Below are 22,668 nucleotides of genomic sequence, written 5' to 3'. Positions count from 1 at the left end.
ACAACCACCCCTAACCACTCCAGGTATGGACTGATAGGACAGGTCTACATCTCAGAAAGTAAAACTTACACGTGGACACTGAGAAGGAAGTAAATACTAGTATAAAAGGGAAAGAGAGCTAAGGGGGAAAAGGCCCAGGAAAAGGAGTCCTACAAAAGGGAGAATGAGAAGATTACAACGCTCCTCGAACACGGTCCGAGGACCTAAACCCTACATCACTACTCTAAGTGGGCTTGGGTTTTTCCTTTTGAGCCCTTAGAGTATTCTTATTAAAGGTGTTAAAAATGCTAAATGCTATTTTTTTAGCATTTTTAACACCGCAAATCATAAAAACTCATCTTTATCAAGGCTGCTAAATCTTAAAAATTTTAGCAACTTGCTACAGTGAGATTTTATTTCTAACACCTCACTGTAGCAAGCTGCTACTATTTTTTATTCTTATCTTTCTTTCCTTTTCACACTCTCTGTCTTGTGCTCTCCGTCCCATCTCTCTTTCACTCTCTCTGCCTCTCCGTTTCCTTTTCTCTCTACATCTCGTGTTCGTGGGTCTTGGGTGTGGCCGGGTTGAGTCGGCGTTCTTGAGGCAAACCCTAATGTTGACGTGATTGGTGTTCTTGGTTGGGGTTGAGATCGGAGAGGCTGGGCAGTTGGGTGGTGATCATCGGAGAGGTTCAGGTGGGTTTTGGCTGCGGTTTTGTGGTGGGTTCAAATCGAGGTGAGTTTGATTTGATTTTGGGTCTTGATTTGTTTGGGGTGGGTCTTGATTTGATTTACAGTGCAAAGGAGGACGTCAAGTCACGCCGTGGAAGAAGATGACAACAGGGAGGGAAGTGGTGTCCGTGTCTTGTGGGTTTTGGTTTGGCGTGATGGGTCTGCTAGCAGCAACGATGGTGGAGGTTTTTTTTTGCTGTGGTTTGTGGTGGTGAGTGGATGCGGTGGTTGTGGGTGGATGTGGATGTGGAGGTTTCTTTCTGCTGTGATTTCTTTTTTTCTATTTTTGTTAGTGGTGGTTGTGGTATGGGTGGTGGGTTTTTGGTGGGTGGTTGGGTGGTGGGTTTTGTGGTGACTGCTAGTAGTGTGGTGGCTGGCGGTATTGAGAATAGTTGGGTTGAGAAAGAGAGAGACAAAGGAGAGAGAGACAGGGAGAGAGAGGAAAAATAAAAAATTATTGAAAAATAATAAAGAAACAATATTTAAATGAAGTGGTAAAAAAATAGAAGTTTTGATGTAGGTTGTATTGTAAAGTGATGTGTTAAATGTTATAAAATTGGTTTTTGAGATGTTAAATGCTAAATTTTTTAGAACTTTTGATGGGAATGCTTTTACAATAATAATAATAATAATAACTAGTAACTAACTCGTGCGATACATGGAAAAACTATTTACTCTGAAAAAAATGAAGAAATATTTACCTTCTATACTTTTCCATAATTTAAAAGTGTTGTCTAACATTGAATGTTATTAAGTTGCAAGTGCATAGTTACTGAAACATACAAAGTAATTTACAATTCTTAAATTAATAAAGCAAAACTTCCAATAGTTATATATACACACACATTTAAAACTAATATAAACTATAAATATATAAACAAATGCCATGATATAAGGAAGATACACCAAGTTTCAAATTTGAGTAGCAATATAACTTTCTCATAGTAATAACAATATAGACAATTCAAAATTATAATACCTAATTCCATTATCTTTATGTTGAATCCATACAAATAATTAATTGAAATAATCCAAACAAATAATTAATCAACCAAAAATCATAGCTTTTAATAAGAAAACAAAAAATCACATGAACCTAAATAAAAAACATTTAAGGTGAAGAATTAAGATCAACATATGAAAGAAAATTAATTCTAAATATAACAAAAGAATAAGATAGAAAGAAAATCACAGGCACATATGAAAGCAAATAAAAAATTCATTAATAACAATATAAACAAATATCCACATATTTTGAATTGAAATTTTATTAATAATAACAGTATAAACAAATTTGACATAAAATTCATTAATCAAAGAAGAAAGTTGAATTTTTGTTTTTGAGTCTTATCAGAATCTTTGTTTTATATAGATTATCAACGTTTGAGTTTGAATTTAAGTTGGACTTATTAGAAAAATAAAGTTTTACTCATTGTTAAGTTTTGATCAAACAAAAATAATTTTGTTTTAAAAAAATGATAATGATGAGTTTGAGTTGAAGTTGGACTTATTAAAGAGATAGAGTTGCACTCTTTATTAAGTTTTGACTAAACAAAAATAATTTTATTTAAATAAAATGATAATAACGAATATATATATATATATATATATATATATATATATATGTGTGTGTGTGTGTGTGTGATCAATCCTAACGAATATCTTAAAAGATCTATAACCGACCACAAAAAATATATTAGATCATGATTTAGTTGTTGTGGTTGAGGATTATATTTAAAAAATAAAAATAAATACAGTACTTAAAAATTAAAAACCAAGCCTACAAAACCGCCTGAACAGCTCAATTTTTGGAGTGGCTTGAAAACAATGGTTAACGTTTGGTTGTGTGAATGCATATTAAACTTAAAATAATTAAAAGTTAGTTTTGCTTATCTATATATAAATTATGAGGAAAACAGTTTTTGAACATTGATTTTTATAATACGTTATAGTGAAAAAGTGTAGAATAGAAAACAAAAAAAAAATGGAAATAGTAAGAGTATGAACCTTCAATTATGTCGTCTTCGTCTTTGTCATCATCTCTTTCAATTCTCTGTTTCTTCTGAACCTTCATGCTTCCTACCATGGCTTTAATTTGCCGTGTGTGTTTTCTTTGTGAAAATTTTAGTGAGTATGAAGAGTTTTGACCTTGGCAAGGGTTTATATTTGTTGAAATATTTGTTATAGAATTTTAGTTGAATTAGAATTTTCAAGCTCTTGAACCATATATCTAATAGAATTTTATTTAAACTAAACTATTGCAACACTTGATAAGATAATTACACATTGAAGAGAAATAATAAGTATATAAGATATAAAACCTAAAATAAAAGGAATCTAAAATAAAAATAAAAACAAAATAGTGATGACGTGGAAAATTTGTAATACTTGATAAGATAATTACACATCGAAAAGAAATAATAAATATACAAGATATAAAACCTAAAATAAAAAGAATCTAAAATAAAAATAAAAAGAAAATAGTGATGACGTGGAAAATTGTGAGAGTTTTAGAGACTTCGGTTTTATATATATATATATAGATAATAGTTGTTTGCAAGATCCAAAATAGAGTACTTGAGCTCTCCCAATAACTAAAAAGAATATCACGCCTAAATCTAACTGGGTTCACAGCAATGAAGGAACTGGATCAAAATTATATTACTAGCTTTTATCATAGAAAAAATAGTCTAGAGATTTGAATAATTTTAGTTTGGGGTTTTACTTTTTCATTACCATTTTTATTACTAATTTTTTTCCTTTTATTTTCATAATACCTAAATTCCAAGTCACGTACAAGCACAAAATAACATCAACAAGGATGGGAATGCCGCATGCCTCCTATTTATTAAAAAAGATAATCGGAGCAATATTCACACTCATACCAGGCTAATAACGAGCATATCTGGTGCTCAATGTCGAATTGGTTGACAATAGGTTGATAAATTCCAAAACAACAGTCACTGAATTATTGGCAGCAAGGGATATGAAGGTGTTATCATGATCATTTGAGTCGGCAGAACCCCTTTCAGGTGGGCCAGAGTCTCTGCCGGCCCTAAAAGCGATGAAATATTTCCTTTGTTGAAGACAATCAGAGCCACAAATGCACTTTTCATGTCCACAGGGGGCTTACATGGAATTTGTTATAGATGAAGCTTCGGTATGCGGCATTGCTTAGGAAAATGCTTGCACTTGTTCCTCTTTGGACGATGGTCACCTTTGGTGTTTTGGACAAGCATGTTGTTGAGTTAATTCAACCTTGTAGTACAAGATCCTAGACATGCATGTAACTCAAATTTTAGGCCACTAGTAATGTACATGGTTTTTTTTTTGGGTGAATGCAACAATAGAATGAGGGGATTCGAACCACTTTATCCTCTATGAGAGAATTATTGGAATGAAGTGAAAACAATTACCACTAGCGCATGATTCCACAAAATAATAATAATAATAATAATAATAATGGTAATACGCTAATGCGTGGCAATTGATCGGTGTACAATGTACTAATTATTGGAATAAGTTTAGTTTCAAATCCATTTGGATATCTCCCTTTAAGTCATATGACTTTTCTAATGAGTCATGTGATTTATTTAAATAATACACATAAATAGTCTTGTAAATTGTCATTAATGAATTTGAAGAGATAGATACAAACTAGTTTGGAGTTAAATTTTGTATTTAATTATTTTCTAAGTCAGTATCTTTTTTTGTTGGAATCATTTAAATTAATCAGTATTTGTTTGTGTGTGCTTTCTCAAAAATAATAGAGCTAATCCAGCAATCAATGATTTGATCGATGAAAATTTATAATATACATACTAATATAAAGTGCAAATGAAAACAATAGGTAACTTACCTCTAGCTGTTGTGAGATTTCAAAGTAGAGGTGATCAACAGAGACCCAAAAGGCATGCTACCTTTCCTCAGGAGTCCCACCTATGGGGGATAACTTCCTCAGGTTGAAACCAAATATTATTCAAGAGGTTGTCATATGAGCTACCATCTGTGACATTCATTGTATAATTCTCTGTAAAATTTAAATACCCAAATTCTCTCGTGTAATCTGCATTTGATTCCAGGGGTAGCTCTACCTTCAGGCCCTTGCCCATACCTCTGCAGCATAAATGACAAAAATTTGCAATAAATCAATATTACTTTAGATTATAGTTACTACAAACATGGCATGCATTTCTAGATAATTTTATTCACTCTGATCCCGTGAAAATAATCCATTTTTATGATGCTCCTTATAATACTAGAGAGTATGCACAATCTTTATACAAAGTTAACACTATCCACAAACTCATAAAGCGGAATTTGGATGTAAGGTAGACAATCAAATTTACTACCTGACCGCAGTGAGGATCCTTGGCAGAAGCTTCGGCTTACATTTTCATGCTAGGAAGTGGTTTTACGTGTTTGCACAAAAAGCCAGTATTAAAAAGATCTCACGCTACGAAATGGTTTAACGTCTTTGCCAACAGCCTAGTGTCACAAAGATAAAATTTCTGAACTTTGCCTTTTGAAGTTGGACTTTGCCAAGTTTGGATTTTACCATTGAATTTGAACTTAGCCATTAAAGTTGGGGCTTTCTTTCGGTTTTGGGTGCGAGGCCCATTTGAAGCATTTCTTTGAACTGAAGTCGGCTTGACCATTTGAAAAAAAATTTGAGGACTGAAATAGACTTGTGCCATTTGTGAAAATTTTAGCACTGAAATGGGCTTGGCTATTTGAAAAGCTTGGAAAATTTAAAATGGGCTTGGCCGTTTAAATAATTTGGAGGATTAGCATGGACTTGAATAAAGAAACTTTCAGAAACTGGAAGTGGGATTGGGCTTAAGCTGAAGACCCATTTTTTTCATATAGCCAGCCGAAGGATGTGAGTTTAATTTCCCTTCAGATTCTTTTGCTCTTTAAATTCCTCCTCTTGTTACGGTTAGCTCTTCCTTTTAATTTTAACCTAACTTCAAAGAAGGAAAACTTATATTTCTTGATGGGTACTTAAATTTAGGTTGTCCACACAGAGCCTTGGACGACCATATTGCTTCAAACAAACAATAAAATTAGGTCTTTTTGGATATACATTACTGTAAATTTCTTTAAAAAATATTCTTTCCTCTCTTCATGTATGTGTTAAAAATACTTAGTATTCTTAAAAAAAAAAAAAAAAAAAAAAAAAAAAAAAAAAAAAAAAAAACAATAAATTTAGTCATTACAAATGTAAGGCTCGGAGAGAAAAGACCATTGGAGACCTCATCAATCACCTCATTAAGCCACCAATGGCATTACCCAAAGTATTAAAACCACCATTGAAGATCTCTAACGGCTAGAAATACATAATCTATATAAGCCATCTGAGAACCAAGAGAAGGTACACACATACATATTGAAGTACATTCTTGATTCTTATTATCTCTCTCTTCATCTTCAAGTATCTAACTTTGTAACTTGAACAAGATTTGTTGTGTAGGAGTTTACGAGAATAGTTAGATGATGAATGTGTGTTGAAATACATGATTGAATAGTTGGATGATGAATGTGTGTAGAAATAACATAATCATGGAATGACAGTTGAGATTGCTAGTGGGCACTCACGTTCATGAGCAGATTGCAAGGGTTATGGTTAATCATGCTATCTAAATATCTATGTTGTCATTTCATGGTTTAGTAGTTTTTCAGCATGTCATCAAACCACCTATCAAAGCCAAGCACCAATCCACCATCACTAACAAATTGGCACAAATCCACCCACCACTTCACTGACCACCCAAGAATATCCAGATTCACATCAACACACATTAGTTTCTCAAACAACAAATCCTAAAAACACAAAACCTGCAAATGCTCATTCAATAAACCATCTTTTGCTTGAAAACCCAAAAACCAAATCAAAACAATAACTTTCAACAGAGAACACACCCAAACCCACAGATCTACGAACTACCATGCCCAAACTCCTGATTTCAAACCCAAGCTGAAAAATTCAGATCCTAACAACCCAAAAGGAAACCCAATCTCCAAACCCACATAGAATCTGAAATAAGAACAGAGAGAGAGAGAGAGAGAGAGAGAGAGAGAGAGAGCAGCGGCCATCGTTGTGCTCTGTCGCCATCAATGGTGGTATGGGTCTCCTGGGTTTCAGCCTCAGCAAACATGAGTAAGGAGAGGGAGAAACTGAGGTAGAGATAGAAACTTGAAAGTGAGAGCCACGCCAGGTGGTAGTTCACAGTGGCTTGGTGGCGGTGTAGGCAACCTTAGGCTTCGTTGAAGGAAGTGTGAGAGAGAAACTAGCGAGCCATTATGATTGTGAGAGAGAGAGAGAGAGGCTTGCTTGAGTGAGATGGGTTGTGCGAGAAGAAAGTGAGGGGTAGAAATTGAGAAAAAGTGTCGGGGAGGGAGGGGGAGAAGAAAGTATAAAATGTTTTACCGATTTTTTTTAAGTGTAAAATACAGTTTTTGTATTTAATTTTTCCTTTGACTGAAGATATTTTACATTTGACCAATTATTTTATTGCAAAACAAACATTGTAAAAATATGAAAATATTTTTCTGAAAATATTTTATATCAAAATATTAATTTACAGTGTTATTCATTTTCTTTTCTTCTTGAGTTGGCCATATATCCAACAACTTTGCGTGAATGTGCTCACAAGAAGTCACAAAATAAGGAGATATTTAGAGTCTTTTGGGTTAAAATTGCAAAATTTAAAGTTAATTTGCGTTATAGCTACTGTTCGAAGTTAATTGGGAAAGTGAGGAGAGAGACTGAATTTCGGCAATGGCGTTGCCGAAATTTAGCCAAAAAAGCAGGAGAGAGAATAAGGATACCGAAATTCAGCCAGAAAGCAGGAGAGAGAAGAGAGAATAACCAAAAAGTATGAGAGAGGAGAGAGAATAACCAAAAAGCAGGAGAGAGGAGAGAGAATAACCAAAAAGCAGGAGGTAGAAACTGTTGAATTTCGGCAATTGAATTTCGGCAATGGGATTGCTGAAATTCCACTGCCTAGTTTTCCTCCCTACTGTGTGTCCGAGTGTGGAGTGCTCTTAAAATTAAAAAAAAAAAAAAAAAAAAAAAAAAAAAAGGCAATAACGGTAATGTCATTGCCGAAATAGGGGAATAAATTTTTTTTTTTAGCAATTGTGATAATGGTATTGTCGAAAATGGGAAAAAAAAAGTGATTTTGAAATCTCTAGAAGAGTAAAAAACAGGTTTTATGTCCATAATATTTTCACAATAAATCACATATAATTAGTTCACAATATTTTCACAATAAATCACATGTAATTAGTTATTATTAGTTAAAAAAATTTGTGACAACTAATTGTGGCAATGACATTGTCAAAATAGGGAAAAAAATTTGTGGTAATACCATTGTCGAAATAGGGAGAAAAATAAAAGTGACAAACTACTTGAGGTAATTGCATTGTCGAAATAGAAAGAAAAAAAATTGGAAATACCATTGTCGAAATAAGGGAATAAAAATTTTTTTAGCAATTGTAACAATGGGATTGCCGAAAATGTGAGAAAAAAAAAAGAGAGAAGGATTATGGCAATGGGATTTCCGAAATAGGAAAACAAATTTCGGCAATTCCATTGACGAAAATGTGGGAAAAAAAAAAAGAAAGAATTGGGGAAAAAAATTTTCCCTATTTGGATTACGGCAATAGCATTGCCGAAAATGTGAAAAAAGAAGGAAAAAAAGGAGAAAAGGATTACGGCAACGGGATTGCCGAAATAGGAAAAAAAAATTTCCCCTGTTTCGGCAATACCATTGCCGTAAATGTAAATAAAAAAAAATAAAAAAATAAAAAGAGAAAAGGATTACGGCAATGGGATTGCCGTAATAGGAGGAAATATCTATTTCGGCAATAGCGTTGCCGTAAATGTAAATAAATGTAAATAAATAAATAAATAAATAAATAAGAAATTGGGGAAAAATTTGGAAAAATAATTTCCCCCTATTTCGACAATAGCGTTGCCGTAAATGTAAATAAATAAATAAAAAGAGAAAACAGCAATGGGATTGCCGAAATTGGGGAAAAATTAAATAATTTCCCCCTATTTCGGCAATAGGTTGCCGTAAATGTAAATAAATAAATAAAAAAATAAAATAAAATAAAAAAGAGAAAACAGCAATGTGATTGCCGAAAATGTGGAAAAAAAAATTTGTTTCCTCCACAATTTCGGTAATGCCATTGCCGAAATTGTGGAGGAAAAATTTTTTTTTTTGCCCCACAATTTCGGTAATGCCATTGCCGAAATTGTTGGGGAAAAAAAAAATTTTTTCCCCCACAATTTCGGTAATGCCATTGCCGAAATTGTGGGGGAAAAAAAAAAAAGTGGTAGTGGTATTGCCGAAATGGGGAGGGAAAAAAATATTTTGTGACAAACTAATTGTGGCAATGGTATTACCGAAATAGGAAAAAAAGTACGCATATTATTCTTTCAATATTTTTTTGACTGAACCAGTTTGGTTTGTCATGTTCTTTTAGAAATAGATAAGGATAGATTCAAGTACACTGGTATATTGAATCTTTTTCTAAAGTGCACGCTGTAAACAAAAACAAAAAAAAAAAAGTATATAGATTCTTATAGAAGAAAAAAATGACTGATGTGCACGCTGTAAACAAAAAAAACAAAGAAAATATACAGATTCTTACAATAGAAAAGAAAAAATGATTGATGTGCACGCTATAAACCAAAAAAAAGTAAAGAAAGTACATAGATTCTTACAATATAAAAGAAAAAAATTATTGATGTGTACACAGTCAACCAAAAAAGTAAAGAAAGTACATATATTCTTACACTACGGAAGAAAAAAATGATTGATGTGCACGCTTTAAACAAAAAAAAAAAACAAAGAAATTACATAAATTCTTACATGTACGTTGTAAACAAAAAAAAAGCAAAGAAACTAAACCAAAAAAGACAAAGATTCAATCAACCAATCACCTCAACTCCTCATCTCATCTGATTTTTATTCTCTGCAAAAAATATATTTTGCCACACCTAAATCTTCAACGTGATTCTTTTTTGTCTACTCCTCATCTCATCTCCAACATAATTCTTTTTTGTCTGCTCCTCATCTCATCTCCAACATGATTCTTTTTTGTCTGCTCCTCATCTCATCTGACTTTTATTCTCTGCAGAAAATAAATTTTGCCACGCCTAAATCTTTCTTTTTTGTCTTTTTATTGTTCAATTGGTAATAAAAGAGAAGGGAAGTACATAGATCCTTATAGAAGGAAAAAATGACTGATGTGCACGCTGTAAACAAAAAAAACAAAGAAAGTATACAGATTTTTGATGTGCACAATATATATTGATGTGCACACTATAAGGTGTTATTGAAACCCTAAACTATAATGCACAATATATATATAGACACACACAGACACAAAATAAATAAACGTACACCCAAATCTAACTTGCAGTGCTAGAAAACATCATAGCATATGGAATTAGTACCATGTTCTTTCAAATAATACAAACTAACAATATGGTCCAACTCCTAAAAACATAATTAAAAAAAAAAAAAAACAACAGTCCAACCAATCCACTGAAGTAGATTGAATACTTATGTTGGGTCATTCAGTTTAGCCACTAGTGGAGCCAGCCACAGTTCGAGTGGGGCATGTTCTTCTATTATGGCCTTCTTGCCTATAAAGACTGCACAATGGCCTTGGTTGATGCTCTGCCCCTTCGTCCATTTCATTTCGAAGCCGAGTTGTTCTTGGTCGACCTTTTTCACGGCGCAGCTTGACATTAGGATACAAGACCGGGAAATTAGGCTCATTCCAATGTACACTGTCCGGAACTATGCGAAATCTAGGTGCATAACAAGCAACTTGTTCTTCCAAATGGTAGCAACGGTCGATATATCGCATTGCAGAGATGCCTTGATATTTACACACAGCAATGACATGTGAGCACGGAATCTTATAAACCTGCCATTTTTGACAACTACAAGTGTTCTGCCTCAAATTTACCTCATGACGATGATTACCCCTATATGCAGAGTTAGGGTTTATTGGTGTTCTGACTTCAAACAGACCATCTTCATGACTGAACACAGTAACTGAATGCTTTGGTGCCTTTTTTTCCCATTTATTGAATTTATTCTTTGCATAGGCCGTAATGCGTTCACCGGCAGTAACCTCTGCACATGCCTTAGTATACCGATCGGCAAAGTAGGCGACACAACGATAGTATGTAAGTTCAACTAATGCAGTTATGGGCAGATTTCTAGCACTCTTTAGAATTCCATTGAAGCTTTCAGACAAGTTTGTGGTCATTGCCCCATAACGATGTCCACCATCGTATGCTAACGTCCACTTTTCCACCGGCATTTCCCTTAAATACTTCTCACCATCTGCACTTAATTGAGTAATTCTATCCCTGGTGATTTGATACTTTCGTAACTGATTCTCCATGCCTGCCCACATTACCATAGCCTTCAAGTTTTTATTCCCAATTTGTTGATTGAAATTGCTAGCCACATGGCGAAGGCAAAAACGATGATACCAACGTGTCGATTGACATATAGTCCGTATCGCTGCCATTATACCAGGATGACGATCAGATATGACACATAACCCTTCTCGATTAGTGACATTAATCTGAATACAACGCAAAAACCAATACCAGCTATCATTAGTTTCCTTCTCCACAATGGCAAAGGCAAGTGGAAAAAGTCTGTTGTCACCATCCCAAGTTGATGCAATCAGTAACGTACCTTTATACTTACCATATAGGAAAGTTCCATCTATACTAATCACTAGCCTACAATGTTGAAAACCTTCAATTGATGGACCAAAAACCCAGAACACTCTCTCGAATATCGCACAGCCTGGCATAGTAGCAGGTATTGTTCTCCAAATAACCCTGTTGTCCGGGTTTGAATCAGTCAAAGCTTTCAACCATTTTGGCAATAATTGGTAAGATTTGTCCCAATCACCAAACACTCTACCAATTGCTTTCTCTTTTGCCTCCCACACCTTGAAATAAGAAGGTCTGTATTGGTACTTATTGTAAAGAGTCTGTTGAAGTGAAGCAATCTTTATGGTTGGATCATTTTTGACAACATCCCTCAACTCTTTCTCAATAACATGGGTGTCTAATTGCTCGTGATCTTGTGTGAGCGTAGACTCTGTACATGTGTGTGGACCATTGTACTTCCTAACCTCAAACAACCCATATGTAGCCCGGAAGCATGCTCGAAGACGCCAAGAACAATTTTTGCACCTTACAGACCAACATTCTGGATCTGACTCTCTTACACAAAATGTTTGGTTCCTCTTGATGTGATAGCGTTTAACAGCAGCTTGTAGTTCATCCTTATCGGCAAAAAGCAAGCCCACATAAAACTCTTGGGTAAGGTCCCAAATACTCTGAGTGGGCTTTTCAAATGGTGGGGTTGGATCAATTATATTATCCCACGTGTTCTGTGAAAAGCTTAGTGATGAAGGTTGATGGACTCCCATAGTTGGACTGCTTTCATGATTACCTTCATTTGGAGGCTCCTGTTCATCTCCAATATCATCAAGGACCTCATCGTCATCAAGTTGGTCATCACTATCCATAGTCCGCATCCTTTCTGATAATGTATGGACCGCATTTTCAGTAGTAGCAGCTATGCGATGTGTATCATTAGGATCATTAGCAGCTCTCTGAGAGGCGGTTTGGTCATACTGAGCTTCAAACTCAAAACAAGTAGTCTCTTGTGTGACATGCTCAGTTGGATTATCATAGTCAGCATCACTGTTGGAAATTGGCCGAGAAGGAACATGTTGGTCCTCAGTTGCAACATGGGTATATGGAGAATGATAGTTAGCACCGCCAATGTTGATTGGAGAATGAGCCGCATCTTGAGAATAATGACCAATATGAGTGGCATATGGATCATGGAAGTGCCTGCCATGTGAATAACTAAACAATGCACTCGGTCCTTCGTTGGCATATCGAATGGGGAAAACATCTCGGTGGCTTCTTATAGGCTCTACACCCACGTATAACTCTGCACCTACAAATCCATATTGGCGGTCTAACATATCGAATATTGCATTGACACCATTATCATCTGCTACCAAAACTTGCTGGTAAGTCATAGGATGTGGATGACATTGAAATGGAAATCTATACCAAATAGTGAATTTTGAATCTTCTCTGTTTATATGAAGCGTGGATACTACTCTATCACATAGATCTTCAAATGTAATACCCCAGCTTAATGGAAGCATAGAAGGAGGTGACCCTTCGTAATAAACCCCATTTTCTCCATGTTTAATTATTCCACCGGAATGGATGAGAAAAATGAACAACTTTTCTGCCATCTACAGTAAAGCATAATAATAGTATTAATAAATTAACACAACACAACCATTACAATGCAATACAAGAAGGTAATCCATTAAAAATATTCACTGATAATAATAGTATTAAACATACGTGTATATTATAGGCTAACAAACTAAGTATTTCTTTAAGGAAATATACGTCAATTTTGAAATTTAGGCAAGAATTCATGGATAAATAATTTAAAACATATCATACAAATCAGTTCATATTACAAAACACATAATACAGAAACAAGATTTGCATGAACAAATAATTTAACAAAAAAAAGATTTTCATGCTTAGCTATACCCCTAAAACATATCAACATGAATATTATAAAAAGAAAAGTAACTACTTAAGAAATATAACTCACCTTCTAAGAGATAACGAACGGATAGATATTTGTAAATGTTGTTACTTATAGTTGTTTGTAGAATATATGGCACGCATGATTTGAAAATGGTTGGTAAAATTATGAGGGGAACAAGAGTGGAGAAGAAGGTTGATGGAATTTATAGGGGAAAAAGAGTAGAAAATAAGAACGGTGAAAATTTCAATGACATTAGTACTGTTTAAATAGGATGCAAGTTTCATATCAGTTAAATTCAGTGACATTATAGGGTACTTTTACCATAAAAGAGCATGACAAACAAAACTCCTTCGGTCAAAAAAATACTGAAAGAATCTCTGCAATGCCACTGCAATGCCATTGTACTTGAATCTATCCTTATAGGGTACTTTTTTTTATATGTGTACTTTTTTTTTATCTCTCTCTCCTCTATTTTGGCAACAAAAAAATACTGAAAGAATCTCTGCAATGCCACAAATACTGAAAAGAATCTTTGCAATGTCATTGTACTTGAATCTATCCTTATAGGGTACTTTTTTTCATATGCGTACTTTTTTTTTATATCTCTCTCCTCTATTTCAGCAATGCCATTGCCACAAACCAGATGAGATAAGGAGTTGAAGTGATTGGTTGATTGACCCTTTGTTTTATTTTTGTTACTTTCTTTGCTTTTTTTGTTCACAGCGTGCACGTAAGAATCTATGTACTTTCTTTACTTTTTTTTTTTTTTTTTTGTTTACAGCGTGCACATCAATCAATTTTTTTTCTTCTATATTGTAAAAATCTATGTACTTTCTTTGCTTTTTTGGGTTTACAGTGTACACATCAATCATTTTTTTCTTCGGTATTGTAAGAATCTATATACTTTATTGTTGTTTACAGTATGCACATCAATCATTTTTTTTATTCTATATTGTAAGAATCTATGTACTTGCTTTGCTTTTTTTTTTGGTTTATAGTGTGCATATCAATCATTTTTTCTTTTCTATTGTAAGAATCTATATACTTTTTTCGTTTTTTTTTTTTTGTTTACAACGTGCACATCAGTCAATTTTTTTCTTCTATAAGAATGCATGTACTTTTTTTTTGTTTTTGTTTACAGCGTGCACTTTAGAATAAGAATCAATGTACGAGAGGTGTGGAGAATAAGAATCTATGTACTTTTTTTTGTCTTTGACACTTTTATGAGGGTTTGGAAGAGAGGCTGTGGAGAATGAAAATAAAAATGTACACCACAGTAGCCATCATGCAAAGGAAAAAAGATTTACCAAAGGAAAAATGTACACATTTCTTGTTTTCACAAAGGTCTTACGGTTAGTAGTATAATGTGCTATGTATACTATCTAGGCATAATATTTTTTTGCTACAATGATGCATAAATAATGATAATATTTTAATATATTTTTAATAAACAGTCATTTTACATTGATTAGTGATTGCGACGATGGGGTACATTCAATTTTTGTTGTGTTCCACAACATGGAGGATGCCTATTTTCTCGTTGTGGGTACCTTCGTGCTTGCACAGGACTTCTCCCCATGCGCCTCGGCTGTGTTCTTATATCAACCTCTGTTTGATAATTACCATAATCGTCATCTTCATTATCTGAAGACACCTCCATATCTTGGGTATCTTCTGCATCTTCCCCACTATCCTCATTTGAGGCATCTTCCTCAGAGTCTGTTACGGAGGCCTCTTCTTCAGAGTTTGGAGCACATACCCATGTATTTTGTGGCGTGCAAAAATCACCAACATGAGGGGGTGGTTGGGAAGGTTGTGGTGTGCAGAAATCATAATTGTACTGGCTATCTTGGCCATAATTGTATTGCCCAGCATAAGATGGAGGTGGCGATGGGTGATAGGAGGAAGGTGTTGAATTAGGTTGGGAATAATGGTCATAGCTAAACAAACCCTCAAATCCTTGTCCTATGGAAGTGGATGATCCAATTTGTTGATATAAATTCATGCAATACTCGTTGACATTAATTGGATTATACTCACTGAAGGTGGTTGGCTCATTACCAGCAAATGTTGATGGCCCAGCTTGGGTAGAGCTGTACATATTGTGTTGTGCGGAGGTGGATGGTCCGGCATCATCATTTCGGCATTGTCCACGTTGTGCAGAGGTAGACGAGTGGGTTTCAGTATAGGTTTGCGGCTGTCTTCCTTGGCGCCTTTGTCGTCGCCCGAAGTTTGTCACCCTTTCAGTAGGGACGGAGGAAATATTTGCTTCCATTGATAACTTCAGTCGAGTAAGGCCCTCTACTATTGGTGGAAGGACTTGTTGTGCTGTGAGATCATTCCTCTGTTGGTCTGCAACAGCTAAATTTAACATTTTATTGACCTCAGTTTGCTGCCATAGAAAAAGGAAAATAACATTTATTAGTGCAGTAATATTGAAAAAGTGAAAATAATAATTTGTTATCAATATTAGTGTAGTATTTGGATGTGTAAATAACTTGTTATCAATATTAGTGCAGTATTATCGAAAAAGCTAAAATAATAACCTGGTATATATGGGCAGCCACCTCTGGTGTTGTGAATAGGTGACCATTTTGCTGGTACCATGTTGCATAGTCCACACTTGAATCAAAATGGTCATCTCCAACTAGAAGTTCAGCTCGCATGTTCCAACGTCGGTAGTATTGGTCATGCCGCATTCTCCAATTGACAGTGAACTTTCCTGTTAACTTTATACAATGCACAGATTTATCCAAATTGTCTGTAGGCCACCTTGGACATCTTTGCAACAACCCAAACTGTTGCATGACTCTTTCTGGGTGGTAATACTCTACAATTTGGAAGCACAGCAATGGCGCTGTTGTAGTCCATATATTTCTTTCTGCAAGACACCATGGATGCATATAGTTATCGTATGGTGTCCAAACAACCTGCAATTCCAATTACAATAACTATGTTATAATCAATCAAGACAATAATATAACTAGTAAATTAATCATTGATGTATTGTGATATATTACCTGTTTATTATTATGTGAATCGTGATTAGAACGGTATGAACGCAAAACATGCGTTGGTGTATGAGTAAATGTTCTCCTAGTATCCCACCTATACACAATTAATGATTGTCATACAATATTTAGGGTTTGGAAGTATCAAGAATTACAAAATTGTATAGAAATAAAAAGAAAATATTATACCTGCAACCGTATGGGTCGTCACCATTTAAATTTATTGGATTTATTGGAATTGGGGTCAGATATGAAAGATGCTCTCACGCCCATAATTGTAATATGAAAACAGGACTTGCAATCTCCGTGCTTTTTTTAATAGCAGCAGTACACAGCTCTTTATAAAGGTAAGCAAGTGTAGCACTACCCCAGCTATATTCCCCAGCTACACCAAAGTCGTCTAACAGCTTGAGAAAGCAGCTATGCAATCTACTTTGGCTCTTATTTCCAAATAGTAAAGCCAAAACCTGAAACATGTATGCCCTAGCATGCTGTTGGGTTGTTATAGCATTGGCACCCTCTGGTAGGTTTGAGAATGTATCCCTTACCCATGTTATTTTAAGACCACCAAATTTCAATGTTGTTTCAGGTGGTGTCACCCCAAGTAAATTACGACATTCTGTACTCCAAGTCAAATTTATTGGCCCGCACACTGCAATGCCATCAATAGGCAATCCTGTAAGGATTGCTATATCCTGTAGAGTTATAGTCATTTCACAATTAGGTAGGTGAAATGTATGGGTACTACATTGCCATCGCTCCACCAAAAAAGTGATAAGACTCCAATCAATATCTATATGTGGTAGGCGGGTAACACGGTATAATCTACATTGATGCAAATATGGGGCGATACGCTCGCCTAACTGCGGGAGGGGTGCAAATGATTGAGGTCGCACTCGTAAAGTGAAAACCTGAATTTTTTTTTTTTAAAAATATACAATGTTATATTGCTAATGTTTAAATTATTTTCATGTAAATTGAATAATTGTATATATTATTAGGACATTAATAAATTTGGATCTTGCAACGTACATTGCCTTCCATTGCGTCATTAGAGATGTGATATTGTTGTTGCTCCATTTCAAATATACCCTACAACAAAATTGAAAGAAAATCAAATAAAGGATTTATGAAGCAAAATTTTTAATAATAATAATAATAATAGTTTTAGCAAAAATAATCATACACACAATAATTAGAATTAACTATAATTGAGATGCTTACCACAATTGTGATGCCAACTAAAAGAGTGAGAATTATAGAGTGATACTTGCAAAAAAAAAAAAAAACACACAATCAGATAACCATAAAAAATAATTCATTAATCTAAAATTTGAATAACAAGAGCAACAACAACAACAACAACAACAACAATTATCATAATCATAGGCATACAAATAATATTAATTACAATTACAACAATACATAATATTTTACAATGTATTAGCTTCTAATATTTACAAAACACATGTTTATACAATAATAATAAATTTGTTAATTTCTAGAGCTATAAGTTAATAAGCAAAGCAAAAAAACTTACATTAACAAAAAACTTACAATCCTTAGTTGCAGCACACTGAAACAAAGTAAAAGAATAACTTTGCAACCTGAGGAATTGTGATGAGATGCAATTCTAATTCGCACTTCCCTTCTCTTTTATTACCAATTGAACAATAAAAAGACAAAAAAGAAATATTTAGGCGTGGCAAAATTTATTTTCTACAGAGAATAAAAGTCAGATGAGATGAGGAGCAGACAAAAAGAATCATGTTGGAGATGAGATGAGGAGCAGACAAAAAAGAATTATGTTGGAGATGAGATGAGGAGTAGGCAAAAAAGAATCACGTTGAAGATTTAGGTGTGGCAAAATATATTTTCTGCAGAGAATAAAAATCAGATGAGATGAGGAGTTGAGGTGATTGGTTGATTGAATCTTTGTCTTTTTTGGTTTAGTTTCTTTGCTTTTTTTTGTTTACAACGTACATGTAAGAATTTATGTACTTTCTTTGTTTTTTTTTTTGTTTAAGGCGTGCACATCAATCATTTTTTTCTTCCATAGTGTAAGAATATATGTACTTTCTTTGCTTTTTTGGTTGACTGTGTACACATCAATAATTTTTTTCTTTTATATTGTAAGAATCTATGTACTTTCTTTACTTTTTTTGGTTTATAGCGTGCACATCAATCATTTTTTCTTTTCTATTGTAAGAATCTGTATACTTTCTTTGTTTTTTTTTTTTGTTTACAGCATGCACATCAGTCATTTTTTTCTTCTATAAGAATCTATATACTTTTTTTGTGTTTTTGTTTACAGCGTGCACTTTAGAAAAAGATTCAATATACCAGTGTACTTGAATCTATCCTTATCTATTTCTAAAAGAACATGACAAACCAAACTGGTTCAGTCAAAAAAATATTGAAAGAATAATATGCGTACTTTTTTTCCTATTTCGGTAATACCATTGCCACAATTAGTTTGTCACAAATTTTTTTTTTCCCTCCCTATTTCGGCAATACCACTACCACTTTTTTTTTTCCCCCCACAATTTCGGCAATGGCATTGCCGAAATAGGGGGAAATTTTTTTTTTTTCCTCCACAATTTCAACAATGGCATTACCGAAATTGTGGGGGAAAATTTTTTTTTTCCCCACATTTTCGGCAATTCCATTGCTGTTTTCTCTTTTCTTTTTATTTATTTATTTATTTATTTATTTACATTTACGGCAACGCTATTGCCGAAATAGGGGGAAATTATTTAATTTTTCCCCAATTTCGGCAATCCCATTGCTGTTTTCTCTTTTCTTTTTATTTATTTATTTATTTATTTACATTTACGGCAACGCTATTGCCGAAATAGGGGGAAATTATTTAATTTTTCCCCAATTTCGGCAATCCCATTGCTGTTTTCTCTTTTTATTTATTTATTTACATTTACGGCAACGCTATTGCCGAAATAGGGGGAAATTATTTTTCCAAATTTTTCCCAATTTTTTTATTTATTTATTTATTTATTTACATTTACGGCAACGCTATTGCCGAAATAGATATTTCCCCCTATTACGGCAATTCCATTGCCGTAATCCTTTTCTCTTTTTTTTATTTTTTTATTTTTTTTTATTTACATTTACGGCAATAGTATTGCCGAAACAAGGGAAATTTTTTTTTCCTATTTCGGCAATCCCGTTGCCGTAATCCTTTTCTCCTTTTTTTTCCTTTTTTTCACATTTTCGGCAATGCCATTGCCGTAATCCAAATAGGGAAAAAAAATTTCCCCAATTCTTTCTTTTTTTTTTTCCCACATTTTCGTCAATGGAATTGCCGAAATTTGTTTTCCTATTTCGGAAATCCCATTGCCATAATCCTTCTCTCTCTTTTTTTTCTCACATTTTTGGCAATCCCATTGTTACAATTGCTAAAAAAAAATTTATTCCCTTATTTCGGCAATGGTATTTCCAATTTTTTTTTTTTCTATTTCGACAATGCAATTGCCTCAAGTAGTTTGTCACTTTTATTTTCTCCCTATTTCGACAATGGTATTACCACAAATTTTTTTTCCTATTTTGGCAATGTCATTGCCACAATTAGTTGTCACAAATTTTTTTAACTAATAATAACTAATTATATGTGATTTATTGTGAAAATATTGTGGACTGATTATATGTGATTTATTGTGAAAATATTATGGACATAAAACCTGTTTTTTACTCTTCTAGAGATTTCGAAACCACTTTTTTTTTCCATTTTCGACAATACCATTATCATAATTGCTAAAAAAAAAAAAATTTATTCCCCTATTTCGGCAATGACATTGCCGTTATTGCCTTTTTTTTTACACACGTGGAAAACTAGGCAGTGGAATTTCGGCAATCCCATTGCCGAAATTCAACATTTTCTAACTCCTACTTTTTGGTTATTCTCTCTCCTCTCTCCTGCTTTTTGGTTATTCTCTCTCCTCTCTCCTACTTTTTGGTTATTCTCTCTCCTCTCTCCTGCTTTCTAGCTGAATTTCGGTATCCTTATTCTCTCTCCTGCTTTTTGGCTGAATTTCGGCAACGCCATTGCCGAAATTCAGTTTCTCTCCTCAGTTTCCCAATTAACTTCGAACAGTACCTATAACGCAAATTAACTTTAAATTTTGCAATTTTAACCCAAAAGACTCCTTCTTTGCGCTACCAATGAATAAATGCCACATCATATTTCTATTGAAAACCCAATACATTCCAGCACACACAATTATAACTCAACCTCAAACATGTATCAGACCCGAAGAACTAAACAGCTCCAACACCTAAACCCGTTCCATCTTCTTTGCTCATACCACCGGAGCTCCACCCCGTCGTTCAAGGTTTATCTCTTTTTCTTGATTCTTCTCTGTTTCTTACTTAATGGGTCTTCGTTATCTTGATTCTTTGGCTCTATACTTGTTGTTAACGTTATGGGTTTGTCTTTTTCTCATCTGGGTATTGATTTGTTATTGATTTTTCTCTTCTAAACGTTGATTTCTTATGTGGGTGTATATTTGTTATCAATTTGTGATTGTTCTTTTTGTTTACTTCAAGGCTTGTTTCTCTACCTACAATGCTGGTTTGGCAATATGGTTTTTCATTTTGAGCGATTCTTGGTCATATATTGACTACTTGTTCTTGTTTTGACATGAATGTATTATATGAGTGTGTTATCTAAAATAGAAGGGGAAAAATTTGAGTCTTTCTTTCCTATTCTGTGGCTTTTCTATTTTCTATTGTGGGTTTTAATTTTATTTGCTTTATGTTGCTTGGTATATAGCCCACAAAGCAAATATAAGATTGTGAGGAGAGTAGAGGAGGAAATGAAATGGGTTTAGGCGTTGGAGCTAATTAGTTCTTCAGGTCTGATACGTGTTTGAGAATTTTGAGTTTAATTGAGTTATAATTATGTGTGATGGAGTGTATTGGATTTTCAATAGAAATATGATGTGGCGTTTATTTTGGTGGCGTAATGAAAGTTCTTTACGCCAGCTCCTCACTAAGGTTCTCTTTTAGTATATATATTACAACATATATTACATATACATATACATATACATATACATAATTATGTCTCTTATTCATTCCCACAAAAAACTAATAAATAAAAATTACTTCTTCTTTTTTCCTAGAAACTCATCCAGTAGTTATTCTTGTGCATCGCATAGGTTAGCAATTAGTGTGTATATATATATATATATATAACAGCCATACCAACTGCTAGCTAAATAAAAAATGGAGAATAAAATCTGCTACTATTTTTTATTTTTTATTTGATGATGCCAAAAATCGTTAGTAAGCCACAAGTCCTCACGTGAACCTACGTAACAAAATAGAAGACAACCTTACAGAGAGTACCGATGTGGTATTGACCAAATATCTTTCGAAGGTTAAGTTAAATAACTTTCTCAACTTTTGAGTACCAAAACTGAGGTGAATTATGTGTACCTTGATTTCTGAGAGCTTTGGGTTTTTATAATAGTGTGGAACCGACCTTTGGTTCTTGGTAAAGAAGGTGTTTCCTTGTGAGGAAGATCCTCATAAATATACATATTTTTTCGGATTCTTCCCATATAGAGTCTTCATTGATTGTAGGGCGCAAGATATTTCCATTTGAGATTTCTTGGAGACCACTTAGGCCACGTGGCTTCACTACCCATCTCTCTTGTGTCCATTTAATTGGAATTCGTCCACTATGGTGGGTCCATCTGTCTTCCTTTTCTTCGTTCGAAACATGATTTATTTTGCTCGTTGTTCATCAATACGTTTAGACCGTCCCTTTCTTTAATATTGTCGCTTATGATTGACTTTTTACGAATGGATCTGTATATCTCAAATTTTATCCCCTTTAATATTTTATTTAAAACAAAATGAGATGTTTAATTGAAAAAATAAAATAAAAAATTCTTAAAATAAAAAATTGTTAAAAAAAAAAAAAAAGTAGGTTACAGCAGAAGCTGGATCTGCTATGAAAAAAGGTGATCGACTTTTTCAGTGAGATGTGTCATTCATCCTGAAATTCACTCCAATCATTTTACAATATTTTTTATTTTTTTTACCTTTATTTTTTAATATTTACTCATTTTTATATATTTAACGGTTGAAATTTGAATTTATTTTTTGTAATTTTAAAATTTAACTATTCATACGAATTCCAACAGCTCTCAATCAAAGCATTTTTTTCAAAGTATTGTCAGATACTCATTAAGGCTGTGTTTGGTTGGTGGAAATCGTTTTCCGGAAAATACATATTTTCCGGAAATGCTAATTTCCGGAAAAGGAAAATGTAT

The 22,668-nt window shown here is 33.8% G+C and overlaps 1 pseudogene; it reads right to left on the bottom strand.

Annotated features, from left to right (window-relative positions):
• Nucleotides 1-3,600: 3,600 nt before the first annotated feature.
• Nucleotides 3,601-4,823, bottom strand: LOC115962025 (annotated as a pseudogene).
• Between the last annotated feature and the right edge of the window lie 17,845 nt (nt 4,824-22,668).

This window comes from Quercus lobata, chromosome 9 (genome assembly GCF_001633185.2).
Source record: "Quercus lobata isolate SW786 chromosome 9, ValleyOak3.0 Primary Assembly, whole genome shotgun sequence".
Classification (NCBI taxonomy): domain Eukaryota; kingdom Viridiplantae; phylum Streptophyta; class Magnoliopsida; order Fagales; family Fagaceae; genus Quercus; species Quercus lobata.
Note: the sequence above shows the minus strand (reverse complement) of the source record. Positions and strands in the feature narration are given on the sequence as shown.